Source organism: Bufo bufo, chromosome 6, assembly GCF_905171765.1.
Source record: "Bufo bufo chromosome 6, aBufBuf1.1, whole genome shotgun sequence".
Lineage (NCBI taxonomy): Eukaryota > Metazoa > Chordata > Amphibia > Anura > Bufonidae > Bufo > Bufo bufo.
This window is the reverse complement of record NC_053394.1, coordinates 308,243,371-308,258,830: the sequence shown is the minus strand read 5'-3', so window position 1 is coordinate 308,258,830 and position 15,460 is coordinate 308,243,371.

Genomic DNA, 15,460 nt, shown 5'->3' with positions numbered 1-15,460 from the left:
TAATCAATATTAATATATTGGACCCTTTGGACATAGAAATAAATACAAATGAGCAAAAACAAAATAAGAACCTTGGTATCACTGGTTTCCTTGGTAGCAGGAGAGGCAACCAGGTGTAATTTGAGATAAATCTGAGATAAATCAGTTTAGGAACAATGCGGTATCTACGGATACCATGATTGTTCAACTTCGAGAAGACCTGGCTGCGAAAACGCAAACAATTGCGGATTTGCAGCAGGTCATTTCGAATCTGTCACGGCCTGGTGCTAACAGCATGTTGCCCACGAAACAGGTTTGTGTTTCGGGAACGGCACAGGGGGAGACAGCGGCGATGGCGCCAAGGTCTCCCACGGATCAAACATCCGACGCAGTAGACACTAGAGGACAGGTGGGACGGATGCTACATTTCACCCAAACACCAAGGGAAAACAGGCATAGCATCCGCTTCCAGGATCAGGACAACAATTGGGGAGAGGAAAGTGGTTGGCCATTTACCACTTGCAAGCCGCAAACGCGTCCGGAAAGACAGGAAGACTTTTATCCTAACCATTCCAATATGGAAAGGATAAACTTCCTGTTATGGATTTGCAAGGAGATCCCAAAATACGATCCCAGTGTAGATCCGTTTACTTCACGTGATATCTTCGAGGGTCACAGTAACAAGTATTCAGTGGCTCCCGAATATCGCATGGAGTTATTCGAGTATGGTTATCTACACACCTAAACCAAAGGTATGAGGTAACGGGGAGGATGCAACCCATGAACGGACAGTTTTATGATAAGGAGGAACGTCTCTCCATACTCATGAGACTGACAATGGGCCATTGGGACTTCACTCCAGATATCCTGTCCAAGTTCAGACCCACTATACATGACGAACCTCTGTCTCTGTGTAGTCGGTTTGAAGCAATGTACAGGAGGGTTACAAAGGATCACGGTATCGGAATGCCACAGGGTATGATACGTATGTTTGTGGAAAAATTCCCATACCTTGACACTGCAATCCAGCTGAGTGCAGCTAGGGAGCCATCCCACATGGATGCGGCTATGATTATTGAGCAGTGTAGACAGGATACACTGCTCAATAAGAAATCCGTCAAAATGAGGGAGCGTGTGCCTGTACAGGTTACATCTCAAGATGAACGGGTACAGCACACAAAGGCTAATTCAGCTGTTCTCCCCACGGCCCCGCAATTGGAAAAGACAGGAGGCATTCAATGCTTCCTGTGTTTACAATACGGGCACATAAAGAGGAATTGTCCACAATGGCCACGTAATAACCGGACAAATCCTGAGAGAACGGGCAATAATAATGGTTTCAAAATGAAACCTAATTATGCCAAATCAGTGGGGGAATATGTTGATCAAAATCTGGGACATTCACAGGACCAGACACCAAAACGTGTCCCATCATACTGGATTCTTCAGGGAGACCCCACATAAAAGCAAAAATAAAGAATCAGGATGCTGAAATCATGCTTGACACTGGTGCGGAAATCTCCATTACCAATGTCAAACATGATTTACATCCCAACAGCCCTCAGTGTGTGGTGATTGGATTTGATCACCAACAAGGGGGAGTGAAGGCCCACAGAATTGAAGAGGTAATTGTCCAGATTACCAGTTACATGACCCTTAGGATCCCAATGTGGTATTAACCCGGTTCTGACAACATTATTGGAACCGACGTAATAACACAAAATGGGTGGATCCTAGATGTGGCAAATGGTATTGTATGGAAGGGTCCCAGGGAATCCAAGGTGTTTGTCATCCAACGCCAGTGTCTGGGACCACCATTGCCAACAGTAGAGAAATCTACTGAAGTACTCGAACACAAATGGCCGGAGATCTTACATAATCCAGACCTTGAGCCTATTGTGTATGAGTACCCCGATCTGTGGGCCCAGAGCAAAAATGATTGTGGCAGACTGATTGGAGTTCAGGTGGACATACAAGGTCCCGACCCTCCACCTCAATGCCAATACCGTTTTCCGCCAGAAGCCACCCATTCAATTTTGGACACCGTCCAGGAATTAAAAACTAGGGGTTTGGTCATAGAGGGCAATTCTAAATGCAACAATGCTCTCTGGCCAGTAAAGAAGGAGGACACCAATGCATGGAGGCTCACTCTGGGTCCTTAACAAATACACCCCAATGTCCACTCCAGTGGTGGCACAGACTCCCGACATCATGGCCAGAATAAGCGGCAAAAGTTGCATATATTCGACCATAGATGTTGCCAATGGGTTCTTTTCAATCGAACTTACCAGAAACTGTAGGTACAAATTTGCCTTTACAGTGGGAAACAAACAGTACATGTTCGGTGTACTCCCCCAGGGGTTCCACAGTAGTCCCACGTATTTTCACCAGGCATTGGCAGCCGTACTGAGTGTGTTTTCATGTCCGGAATGTCTTCTGCAATACGTGGACGACTTGCTCTTGCACACAGAAACCATAGAAGAACACTTGGTTCTGTTGAAAGAGCTATTGGGACTCCTGGCTAGGTCAGGACTCAAGTTGAGTCCCCACAAGGCAAATTTGGCCAGAACAGAGGTGACTTTCCTTGGGGTCCAAATTTCTTTTGGAGCCAAAGGAATCGTGGCAGCCAGAGTGGAAGCCATGGTAAAATTACCTAGGCCTGGCGCTCTACAGGATTTGAGAAAATTCCTGGGAGTCGCCAACTTCATGAGGGAGTTCATAGAGGATTTTGCTGCCAAAGCAAAACCACTCTATGAACTCCTCTGAGGAGAAGACCCTTCAATCAAAGGATGGTCTGATGCACAGGAAGAGGCCTTTTCTACTTTGAAAAGGGACCTCTCCTCTGCCCCTGTACTGGACACTCCCCATCCTGAAGGGGAAATAGTCATACAGGCGCATGCAGGGACGGAGTCTATCTCAGCGGTCCTCCTACAGCAGATTGGGTATTACACTAGACCGCTGGGATACTTCTCCAGTTTACTTTCGCCCGTTGAACGAGAGTTCGATGAGTGTGCCCAACAACTGGCAGTCATACACTATGCCGTCAAAACCACTGAGCATATTGTAGGCTTCAGACCCCTCACCTTGCAGACTCCACACTCTCCATTGGCCCTCTTGCTCCGTGATACACTCCCTGGAGTCTCCCAACAGAGATTCGGGAGATGGATTATGGATCTCAGTGGCCGGAGTCTGCAGGTGAACCACAAGGCCAAGTATGTTCTGTCCTAGTTACTGAACCTGACTGGAACCAAACATGACTGTGGCCAACCAGCGCAAATCAACACGCCACAAATGTTCAGGACCAATAAACATCAAGAAGACCGAGTCATCTTTGTTGATGGCTCTCAATTCTATATGGATGGGACTTATGTGACGGGTTTTGCTGTACTGGATGAGACCACAGGTACCCAGAGTCTCGTCAGGTTACCAGGTCACATGTCGGCACAGCGGGCAGAACTGGAGGCGGTCAAGGAAGCTCTGCTTCTTCAACCCCCAGGGAAACAAACTATATATAGCGACAGTTCATATGTAGTTCGTTCTCTCACACTGCACCTGGACACATGGAAAAGACAAGGATTTGTGGACAGCCAAAACAAACCTCTGGCTCATTTGTCGGTCCTGAAGGAATGGGGCATGGCACACACGGCGGAAGCAGCCATCATTAAAATCCCTGCGCATCAGAAAGGGGACAAGCCTTTGACGCTAGGCAACAACAAGGCAGATGAATTGGCCAAACTAGCGGCAGTGTCTGGGATCCTTCGGGAAACAGGCACTGAGCCGCTACCAGCTTACCAGATTGCAGTTCGTACCAATCTGAGGAGTGTCATTTGAGGAGGAAGAAGCCAAAGATCCTCTTCTAATGACACATCTCATATCTCCAGTCTCTACAGCATCCCTGGTGAACACAACAAGGGATCCTGTGTTACAATACCGGTACACAGCAACTTCCTCTTCCCGTGGTTCTGCAGCATCTGCAAGCAGAGCTGACGAGATTGAACCACCAACTGTTTGGACACCTTGGCCAGAATAAACTCTTGTCTCTCCTGAGAGATAAGTTGTACTGGCCAGGAATGTCCAATACAGTAGTGGAAGTTACACAACAATGCCTGGTATGTGCTCAGGTTAACCCAAGGGCATCAGCCCTGAAGCCGGTGTTGCAGCGAGTTCCTCCTGCAGATTGTCCGTGGTCCGCACTACAAATTGATTTTATAGGACCTTTACCAACAGGAAGTCGTAACTGTCGTTACACACTGGTGGTAGTGGATGTCTTCTCTAAATGGGTAGAAGCCATCCCCACGGTCAACGATTCGGCTACAACAACTGCCAGTGTTCTCTGGGAACAGGTTCTGTCACAATGGGGTATCCCCAGATTGATAGAGTCAGACAGAGGAACCCATTTCACGGGTAAGGTAATGAAAGCGCTTTGTGGTCTTTTAGACATAAAGCAAAGGTTTCATGTGCCTTACCACCCTCAGTCTGCGGGCATCATGGAGCGACGTCCACAGGTGGGGGTTGTGCTTACAGCCCAACACCGTGCAGGACGTTTGGCATTTGCCAGAGAACACCAAGATTGGCAAATTTGCCACTGGCGCCCTGTGCTCTTCACAGATGAAAGCAGGTTCACACTGAGCACATGTGACAGACGTGACAGAGTCTTGAGACGCCGTGGAGAACGTTCTGCTGCCTGCAACATCCTCCAGCATGACCGGTTTGGCATTGGGTCAGTAATGGTGTGGGGTGGCATTTCTTTGGAGGGTCGCACAGCCCTCCATGTGCTCGCCAGAGGTAGCCTGACTGCCATTAGGTACCGAGATGAGATCCTCAGACCCCTTGTGAGACCATATGCTGGTGCGGTTGGCCCTGGGTTCCTCCTAATGCAAGACAATGCTAGACCTCATGTGGCTGCAGTGTGTCAGCAGTTCCTGCAAGACGAAGGCATTGATGCTATGGACTGGCATGCCCGTTCCCCAGACCGGAATCCAATTGAGCACATCTGGGACATCATGTCTCGCTCTATCCACCAATGTCACATTGCACCACAGACTGTCCAGGAGTTGGCAGATGCTTTAGTCCAGGTCTGGGAGGAGATCCCTCAGGAGACCGTCCGCCACCTCATCAGGAGCATGCACAGGCGTTGTAGGGAGGTCATACCGGCACGTGGAGGCCACACACACTACTGAGCCTCATTTTGACTTGTTTTAAGGACATTACATCAAAGTTGGATCAGCCTGTAGTGTGTTTTTCCACTTTAATTTTGAGTGTGACTCCAAATCCAGACCTCCATGGCTTGAAAAATTTGATTTCCATTTTTTAATTTTTGTGTGATTTTGTTGTCAGCACATTCAACTATGTAAAGAACAAAGTATTTCAGAGGAATATTTAATTAACTCAGATCTAGGATGTGTTATTTTTGTGTTCCCTTTATTTTTTTGAGCAGTGTATATGGTTTGTTTAAATGGCCTTTTTGCGAGGCAGTAGATGAAGGGTGATGGACATTTACACAGTGGGTCTATCTGTCCAAATCCAAACCCGTAGGAAAACTAAACTAGTGTTACAGGCTGGAGAAAGTGACCAATGGAATCAGTTCAGAGGTAGAGGGCAAGTTTGTGTAACAGTGGTGAGGATCCCCTATAAAACAACAAGTCTTCAACCTGTAAAACTGCATTCGGACTCTTGCAACGCCCCTATCCATCAATTGGCAGATCCTATAGCTCCTTAACTGTCATCTCGATGGAAGATCATCACGGGGACAAAAATTTGTCCTATTTACCTGGAGAATTTCCATCGCTGCCTTCAGAGTTGATCATTGGGATCACAGATGTGGGGAGTTTGTGAGGAACCAAATTGACATGATAAGAGGTTGGATAGAGGCGCAGCAAGAGGTAAGAAAGGATGACCTCGGACACAGGAAACACAGGGGAAGAAGAGATCTGGTAGCCATGGGACTAGGCGGAGGTGCATTGGGAGTAGGCGCCCTGAACACTATGGATGTGGAAATCCTGAGAAGTAAACTTGGGGATGTTGCACAACACGCTGGGGAAGGATTCAAGACCCAGCTTGGTGTAAACCACGTCCTAGAGGGTTTACAGCATTCGCACATAGAATGTGAATGAGGCCCTCCATTATGTGATATACAGGTTGTATCGGAGTACCTCTTCCTTGTAATTTTTGGCAGCACTTGCAATTTCTATACAAATAAATGTACAGGAAAGAATCTTTCTTAACAATTTTTCCTCTAAAAGTTATTTTTTTTTTTTCGGTTTTGTGCGTATTATTGTCAGTCTGTAAAAGTGGCGTACTACTCAGACAACATGGTTCCCAGCAGCGACCTGGGAGTCCGAGATGCATCGAGACATCCTCCCCATGCTGTTCCCAATCCATTTCGGTGGTGTTTCCATCAATTTATGACCTTTTCCTATGAGCCAGACACCCTCCCCTCTTCAGAGCAGGGGGTGCCTGGTTTAATGCTCGGGTTCTCCCATTGACTTCCATTATACTCGGGTGCTCGGTAGACATGATAATGTAACATTTCTCTATATTTTTACCGTTTTTTCTCTCCTCCTGTAGCTGCTTATATCTCTGGTTTGGTACCAGCTAGAGATATGGGCTTTGTATTGTTTGACATTCCAACATTTCAGACAATACCAGAATGACAGCAATATGTTCAGTACAGGGGAAGATCACTGATAGAAATCGTGATGCTATGAATGCAGCTGAAAGTAAAAGTAGGTTTTACCCGCGATAATTCCTGACTCAATTTCTAACAGTGATTTCTCCTTATGGTTGTGTATGAAAGCCTGGAATGTCAGCTTTCAAACAAGACCAGTTGCATATTTCTAGCTTCTACCATTCAGGAGATAGCAGCATCTAAAGCAGCCCTACCCCCCTCCACTTTCTGCCCCAGCCTGTGCTCCTTCTCCCAGTGCTCTACCCATCTCATGTTTATATCAGAGAGGAGACGGCCTGCACATGACAACGCTGTGGGAAGAGACCTGCAGAATGGCAAAGCGGCATGCATTTGTTGGAGTTATTATGAGGTGAAACGGAAAATGATAAAATTTTAAAACACAAATGCACATATACTGTAGGGCAGTGATGGCTAACCTTGGCACTCCAGCTGTGGTGAAACTACGACTCCCAGCATGCTCCATTTATTTCTATAGAGTTATGAGAGCAGCCAAGCAAGGGAGGCATCTTGGGAGTTGTAGTTTTACCACAGCTGGAGTGCCAAGGTTAGCCATCACTGCTGTAGGGTATACCATTACGGTATAAAAAATGAAATGGCAGTTACACTTTAATAGACCAGACATATGCCTTTGAGTCTCAACTCTTCCAAGAACTATGCTTACTCCACAACTGTCAAAAGCTCAAAACAACAGCTTATCATCCTCAAGGTAATGGATTTTATGAAAAGATAAATCAAACTCTCATTGAGATGCTGAGAGCTATACCATCTGACCAAAGAACTGATCGACCGACTTTGCTACCTGAGCTGGTGTACTTCTATAACAACACCATCCATTGTTCTTAATCTTGAATCCTCCGACTGTGTAGGTATCAAGCGAACACCAAATTTCCAAATATCCTCCTCCCACTACAGCTCCTGCGGAGAGAAGTGCACTGATAGTGAAAATCAAAATTTTCCACTGAACTTTCCTCGATTCTCTTGTTTCTTCTGTGGTCTGCTAGAGCATAAAAACTCCGATAGTGCAACACCGCTATTCACTTTTACATAAAATTATTTTAATATACTGCAGGATTATCAGGTTGAGAGTTGTTTTATGCTGTTTGTCATCCTACTCTTGTGAGTATATTAAAATAATTTTATGTAATAGTGAATAGCGGTGTTGCACTATTGGAGTTTTTATGCTCTAGTAGACCACAGAAGAAACAAGAAAACAAAAAAATTTTGATTTGATGTGCCTAACTCCTACCTGCCCCTGTGAAAGCAGCTGAAAGCGCGTGTGGGGAGCTAATACAGTACTTCACTATCAGTGCGCTGTAGGAGGAGGATATTTGGGAATTTGGTGATCACTTGATACCTACGCAGTCAGATGATTCGAGATTAAGAAGATTGGTTAGTGGAGAGTCGCGCGGTCCCGAATATATTGCATACTGACATTGTGAATTTAACCCACTTCACTACTGGGACCTGCAGCAGTAAAATCGTTGAGATCACGTATTGGAACTTTTTTATTATTGTGACCATCCATTGTTCTACTGGGTACACCTTATGTTTGGCTGTCAAGGTAAGCTACCAGCAGACCTCACCTTAGACGTATTAGTTCCAGATACCATCAACCCTTTGCCACAAACAGATTGGGTGAGTGAACATCAAAAATGTCTAGCTGATGCTCAGGAGATTGTTCAAATCCACATGGCAAATGCATGACAGAAACAACAAAGAGACTATAACGAATCTGCTAAAGCAGAGCCTTTCCAAATTGATGACTATGAATGGCTGAAAAATAACCATCGTACCAGCAAACTGATAAACAAAAGGGAAAGAGAGCCTTACATCATCACAGCTATCCTCTATCCTGGGACACATGTCTATAAAATCATTTAAAAAAAACCTCAAGTAGTGCATTGCAACTATCTCAAATTATGCCTAAAAGAGACTGTTCAGGAAGAAATTCCAATCACTGAGCAACCATCTGGGGAACCAAAGTTGTCTGCTCCAATGCAACAACTGATGCTCATAAGGAAGCAATTATTGGACTCAGAACCTCTGCAGTCATTTCCTACGCCATTGCTTAACTTCCTCGTTCCTGTTGGAAATACTCTAGCTCCACATCAACCAGAAGTGCCATCCTATGAGGAGTCCTCTGGGGATCAGGAGGAACCAAGGTCACCTGAGGAAGAACAACCACTTTGAATATCCGACCAGACCACAAAAGGGAAACTACCTGTCTGGTACCTGGATTGATCTGTGACTACCTTTCCAGACAATTTGGAGCTACAGAACCAGGGTAAGAGACTTGCTGCTATCCTAATTGTTTACTTTGCCTTAAGTACTCTCTAAAGACTCCTTTAACCTTTGCAACTTTTGCAACTTTCAAGTCATGTGACGGGAGATGGACTTTAATGCATCTAAGCCCTCTGTGATGTTCTGTAACCATAAAGCTTTGTGCCCAGGGAATGGACCCATGCCCATTGAGCCTCCTGAGATGTTCCAAGTTGACTTTGTTTACATTATAATGAACTCTCCTGGACTGGACTGTTCCCAGGGGCTGGCTGGCAAATTTTACCGGTGGGGGGGAGAGTTGTGGAACAAGCACGCAGCACTGGCCCATGTGCAACGGCCCACCCTTAACCTGTTTAACTCCGCCTAGATCACTGCATACATATGGCACCAGAACCAGGCCCATATGTCAAATACAGCAACAAAATCAACAAGAAATATAGCACCAGAACCAAACCCATAAGTCAAATACAGCACCAGAACCATGTTCTCTACATAAATTCAGCACCAGTTTTTAAAAGTTCAGTACAGATACCATTTAAGTAGTCAGGTCGGCCCTCGCCAAATAAGCTTGCACAGTGTGAAACTACAGCTCCCAGTATGGCCTGAACAAGTGCAAAGGTATGCTGGTTGTTGTTGTTTCACAAAACAGCATGCTACCACCCATCATCAGTTGATCCTCCAGGTGACTACAGCTCTCATCATACACAGTCAGTGGCAGGACAATCATTTCCATTTAGTGACTTACAGGTGACGTCTCCTCTTGAGTTCTTCTCCATCTGGTTCAGGCCACCATGATGACATCTCCCGACCACAATTCGGCTCTGCAGATTTTGCCGAGAAGATGTCTTCAGCTTCTCTCTTTACCAACACATTGGCAACCTGCATACTAACACAAACTGATCTTAGTGCCACAATCTTTGCCCTGAATATAACAGCAGCATTATTGCTACAAACAGGACCCCCAATGGTACTGCCACACACTCTGTGCGCTCTGTATATAGTGCTACATACTCTGTGCCCTCTGTATATAGTCCCACTTATTCTGTGCCCTCTGCATATAGTGTCACATGCTCTGTGCCCTCCATATACAGTGCAATATGCTCTGTGTCCTCTGTATATTGTGCCACACACTATGTGCCCTCTGTATATAATGCCACATGCTCTATGCCCTCTGTATATAATGCCACATGCTCTGTGCCCTCTGTATATAGTGCCACATGCTCGAGCCGCCTACGTCACATCAGTGCGCTGGCCGGGAATGGCGGAGCAGGGAACCAGAGGTTCCCTTGTTCCGCAGGCGCTGGCTGCTGCAGGCACAATTGTATATGCATCTAGTGGATGCAGATACAATTGAGTTTAGGGGCCTCAGCGGCCCTGACATCCATCGGCCTGGGGGGGGGCATGTTCCCTCCTGGCCCGGCCCGCTACTGACTGCTCCTGTACTAGGCCAGAGCCACCAGGTCCCCATATGAGATGACTACGGCCCTTGTCGCCCATGCTGCTACATATATTTATTTTTGGCTGCCCCTGATATAGTTGTGCCTAACCAAATTCTTTTGCAGCAAGGAAGAAGATAGAAGTATACAAGAATAAAAAATGGCGTATATATGCATGCATGCTCTCTTTGTCTTCCAGGTGACCTATCTTTGTGGCAATAGTGCACTGGGGTAAGCTTCCCTTAAAGCTGTCATCAGCACACTAAACGTTTTAATATCATTATAGGTCATGTAGTATTTGCATGTATTACAAAGCCCTTAAGGCTGTATAGGGAGGTCCCATGAGGCTATTCAGGGCTGGCTCCACCCTTCCTTTCTAGGATGAAGATTCTGGAGTTAATGGCTGACTGCTGAGGAGTGAATACGTCAGAGCAACAAGGAGCAGCTCCTGTAGGGAGATTCCATTCCCCCTACAGCCCACAAGTAACTTATGTGGCAGAAGGGAAAAGATCTATAGAAGGTTTAGCCAACAGAAAGAGGTTGCAGACTTTGACAAAGCCAGGCAACTAATCTGGCTACAGCCTCCTCTGCATGTGGTGGAAACACTGTAGGCTACAAACTGCCCACCATAACCAAAGTATAGGAGGACCTGCTGTTCAACTGTATTCCTCTGAGGATACTGTCGATATTATATAGCTATATATATATATATTTGTGGTCCTGGCTACGGCACGAAGCCTGGCATGCAAGACTGAACCTAATCTAACTAGGTAGGCTAGTGGTGTGCCCTTAGCTACGTAACGAGGATAGGCCAAATAAAGGGGGCATACCCTGAAGAAGATGTATGTAGAAGGGCTGGGAGGGTGGGGCGAGAGAGGACGTGCACCATGTGTGCTGGGCGGCGGGGCTTTAAGAAGCCCCCTACGCCCCTCCCAAAAAAGCAGGCTGAATTTCAGCCTGCTGGATTTGTGGTCCTGGCTACGGCACGAAGCCTGGCATGCGAGACTGAACCTAATCTAACTAGGTAGGCTAGTGGTGTGCCCTTAGCCACGTGACGAGGGTAGGCCAAATAAAGGGGGCAAAAAATGCAAGTAGGAAATGGTTTATGATACAACCCTTTTATTGTTGATGGTAGTATTACAGTACCAAGTCGGAGAAAGCTCTGGCGATCTCGGCTTTTGGATGCGGGATGTACCGTGAGAAACAAGATGACTTCCATCAACCCATTTTGCGTATGATGTGAGCCGGGACCCCGTGTTTGGATGCGGTGGAGGAGGCTCCGATCCGGAATGAATGGCCCAATATGGCCCGGGGGTTGAACCCTAAACCTGATGCGAGGCTGCGCATGTGTTTGGTGAACTGCGAGGACGAAAGTGGTCGTGAAGGGAAAGGAAGGAGAGGGCTGGCTGGAGCCCGGTCACCTAGGGTGGTTAATAAACTGTTGAGGACGGTGACAGGGCACCAAGGGTTGGTAGTAGGGAAATATTCAATGCGTACAGGGGGCCCTATTTGCGAGGTTTTGGAAGAGGGTAAGGTGAAGATGAAATGCTCGTGTCTGCGGGTGAGTTGGCATAGTACGGGGCCTGCATTATTCTGAATGCCCCGCAATGTGGCTTTGATGGCATGGGAGAAAAAAGTGGAGTTGTTGTCTGGGTGACAGATCATGAGGTGATGCTGGACCCCCGACAAATACAACCTGATAGTACTGTACGAAAGGTGCAGATCTTTGTGGCAGTATGCCAGGAAAGCCATGATGAACGTGACTTCGCTCGTGTTGCCCCTAGGATGAAGGTGAGAAAAAACCTTAAATGCCTTCCAACCTGACTGGTAGTTCCTGGTGGAGTTCTCGGACAGGGACTTGCAGATGAGAGACTGTGCCACTGATATGTGCCTGTCTAGTCCAAGATCAGGGAACCGAAATCCGGGGGGTTATCCCGACTCTTTCGGCTTGTGGCATGACCTGGAATAAAATGTTTAGATTTAGGCGGGACAAGGCGTCTGCTGCAACGTTCTTGATGCCCTGGATGTGGGCACAAGAGATGTGGAAATTATGTTTTAGAGCTAGTCAAGTGAGCTTGCGTAGGAAGCGCATAACTTTGGGCAAGCTGGACCTGCCTTTGGTGAGGATGTCAACTACCGTTTGGTTGTCAGTGATGAAGGATACCGGCATGTTGTTCCATTCTTTGCCCCAGACTTGCGCGACCGCCACAATGGGATATAATTCTAGGAGAGGAGAAGACTGAATGGCCTGAGGGTCTGAGTGAATTTGGGGAGGCCAGGAGTCCGCGAACCATTGGCGGCCGAATAAGGCACCTAACCCGACGGATGCGGCCGCATCGGAATACACGGTCGGACAGGTGGGACTCCGGTGCGGGACAAACAGGGAGATGCCATTCCATTCTGATAGGAAGACCTTCCACATAGCTAGGTTGGCCAGGGCTTCCCGGTCCAGCTGAATAAGTGAGTCTTGCGTTGTGGCTGTAGGCAACAATTGGAGGAGTCTTGATGTGAAGGATCGACCCTGTGGCATGATACGGGTGGCGAAATTGAGAGAGCCCTTCGACATGGTCCTGTATCCCACGTGAGTGGAAATGGAGTGGAGCCTGACTAATTTGTCCTCTGGAAGTCTGGCCTCCATTCTGAGGAAGTCTAAAGAGATGCCTAAAAAAGTGATGACCGTGGAAGGGCCATCGACCTTTGATGGAGCCACTGGGACCCGTAATGCGGTGAAAATGCTGAGGAGACTTTCCAACCTGTCGGGCACATGGTTGGGGTTCTCGACCAGTAAGAAGTCATCCAAGTAATGGATTACTCTGGGACAATTGCCGTGGTTTACCAGAATCCAATGGACGGCCTGGGCAAACTGATCAAAGAGCCAGGGGCTGCTCTTTGACCCGAACGTGAGGCGGGTGGCGAAATAGTACTGGTCCCTCCATTTGATTCCCTGAAACCTCCAAAGGTGAGGTTGGACTGGCAACAGCTTGAAGGCGTCCGAGATGTCCGCCTTCGAAAGCCAAGCGCCCGCCCCCACTTGTAAGATCAGTTGTATGGCTTCATCCAGGGAAGAGTAATGCATTGAATACTCTTCGGACGGGATCAAAGAGTTGAGACTTGGAACACTGGATGCATGAGGCGCTGACAAATCGTAAATCAAACGCTTTTTATTGGTGTTTTTTTTGCTGACCAGACCGATGGGGCTTACTCTATAGACCTGGAAGGGAGGTTGGGAAAAGGGACCTATGATGAATCCCTTCTGCAGTTCGGCCTGCAGAAGAGAATCCACCGAGGCCGGGTCCTCCATGGCTGACACGAGGTTAGGTGCTTCCCATGAACACTGGGGCAAGGTGACTAGACCGATATGGAAGCCTACGGAAAACCCGGACTGCAGAAATTTTACGAAGCCGGGGTTGTGGTGGGTTTTTAGGAGGGAGACAAGAAGGGGGACATTGATGTCGGCTAGTCAGCTTTTAGCAGCGCGCTGGGAGCAGGAGGATTGAGGAAGGGCCCGGAAGCAGGTGGAACAAATGTGGAGCGCCTTACACTTGTTGTAATTGCAGAAGGTGGCATTGTAATTATTGCACAATTGATTTTTTCCTAGGAATACTATGGGGCGGCCTAATTTATCCAGGAGCGGACCTGGCTTTTGGGAAGCTGAAGTGCTGGGCTGCTGTTTGGGCTGGGAGGTGACGCGTGAGTTTGGGCACCAGTCGGAAGCGTGCAGTACTGACTGGCAGTTGGAGCAATACGGGGACCTAAGACCGGCAAAATGTCTACAGAAAAGCTCCATGTCTAAGGATGCCCAATTGGTGACATGCTGAAACTGGGCGAGAGCTGCGGCTGCCTTCGCCGAGAATGACCTATGGTAGTCGTAGTAGGCGAATCCTCCGTATTTATACCCGAGCTCCGTGACCCTGTACAGGTATGCGTCAAGCTCCTCTCTTCTGGCTGGCTGCGCCGAGCAGATGATGTCCCGATACAGGCTGAACGCAAGCACAAACTCTGGGATAGAGAGTTTTTTGTTAAGGAGAGTGTCTTTGGCCTTCAGTACCACAGACACATCGCCGCATGCAATGGTCCTGTTTTCCACGGTATCATGAGTAGAAATGAGGACCGCCGCCAAATTGACATCCTTGCCTGCAAGTATATCTCTGTGCAAGTTTTCTGGGACGAAAAAGGAAGGAGCAATCTCTGGGGCCCCGGAAAACCTACCTGGGGAAGAAGGCCGGGAAGTGGAAGGACCTGGAGTGGAACTGCTGGGAGCGGGAGATGACGCGTCCCTACTTTCGACTGCCTGGAGTCTGGTGTTTATGTCGCAGATGGAACTGGACAGGTTGTTAATGGTGGCGTGCAGTTGCGTTAGGGACAACTGGATGGTAGACATGAGACTTGCTCCGTGGACGCCGTGGATGGCTCCGGAAACAAAAGGCGATACAGTTCGGCCTTACGGGCTGTGGCCGAATGGCGTATCCCTTGCTTGTTTAGCTTGGCGATCATCTTGGGGATTGTCCAAATCCGGTAGGATGAAAGGCTTGCTTGCCCCGAAACCGCAGACTCTACAGTTGATAGAGCGTCCTCGAGGTCGGAAACGTGAGACATGTTGAGCTGAAAAAATTAAAGGGACATAACGGAAGCTGGAGGGGGATGATCGTGGGATGGGCGCGGGCGGTGCTGCCGGAAAAAATGCTTGTAGCAAGGTACGGGGTCTTACAGCTAGCTGGTGGCCTGAGGACGCGTTGGTCCCCCTGCTAGGCGTGTGATTGTCAACTTACCTTAATTCACCGGAGCTGCTTGCGCCGAGATTTAAATGGACTTCACCTGAAGAGAACGGTATATGTTGCCACGATTGGCTATGCCGGGAGGCTGAAATATCGAATCGTGCTTTCTACTTACCTGGAAAAAGACGATTAAACTCTAACGGGTACCAGCGGGTTAGCTTAGCACCTAAAAGAACAAGACCGTACATGTTGACTTCATGAACCGTGACTGGGAAGCGACCAGATGTTCATGGGATATGACAGTACTGGTGCCAGAAACGAAACGTGTTGATTGCTGCGGAAGCGGGCACGGTATGGGGGAT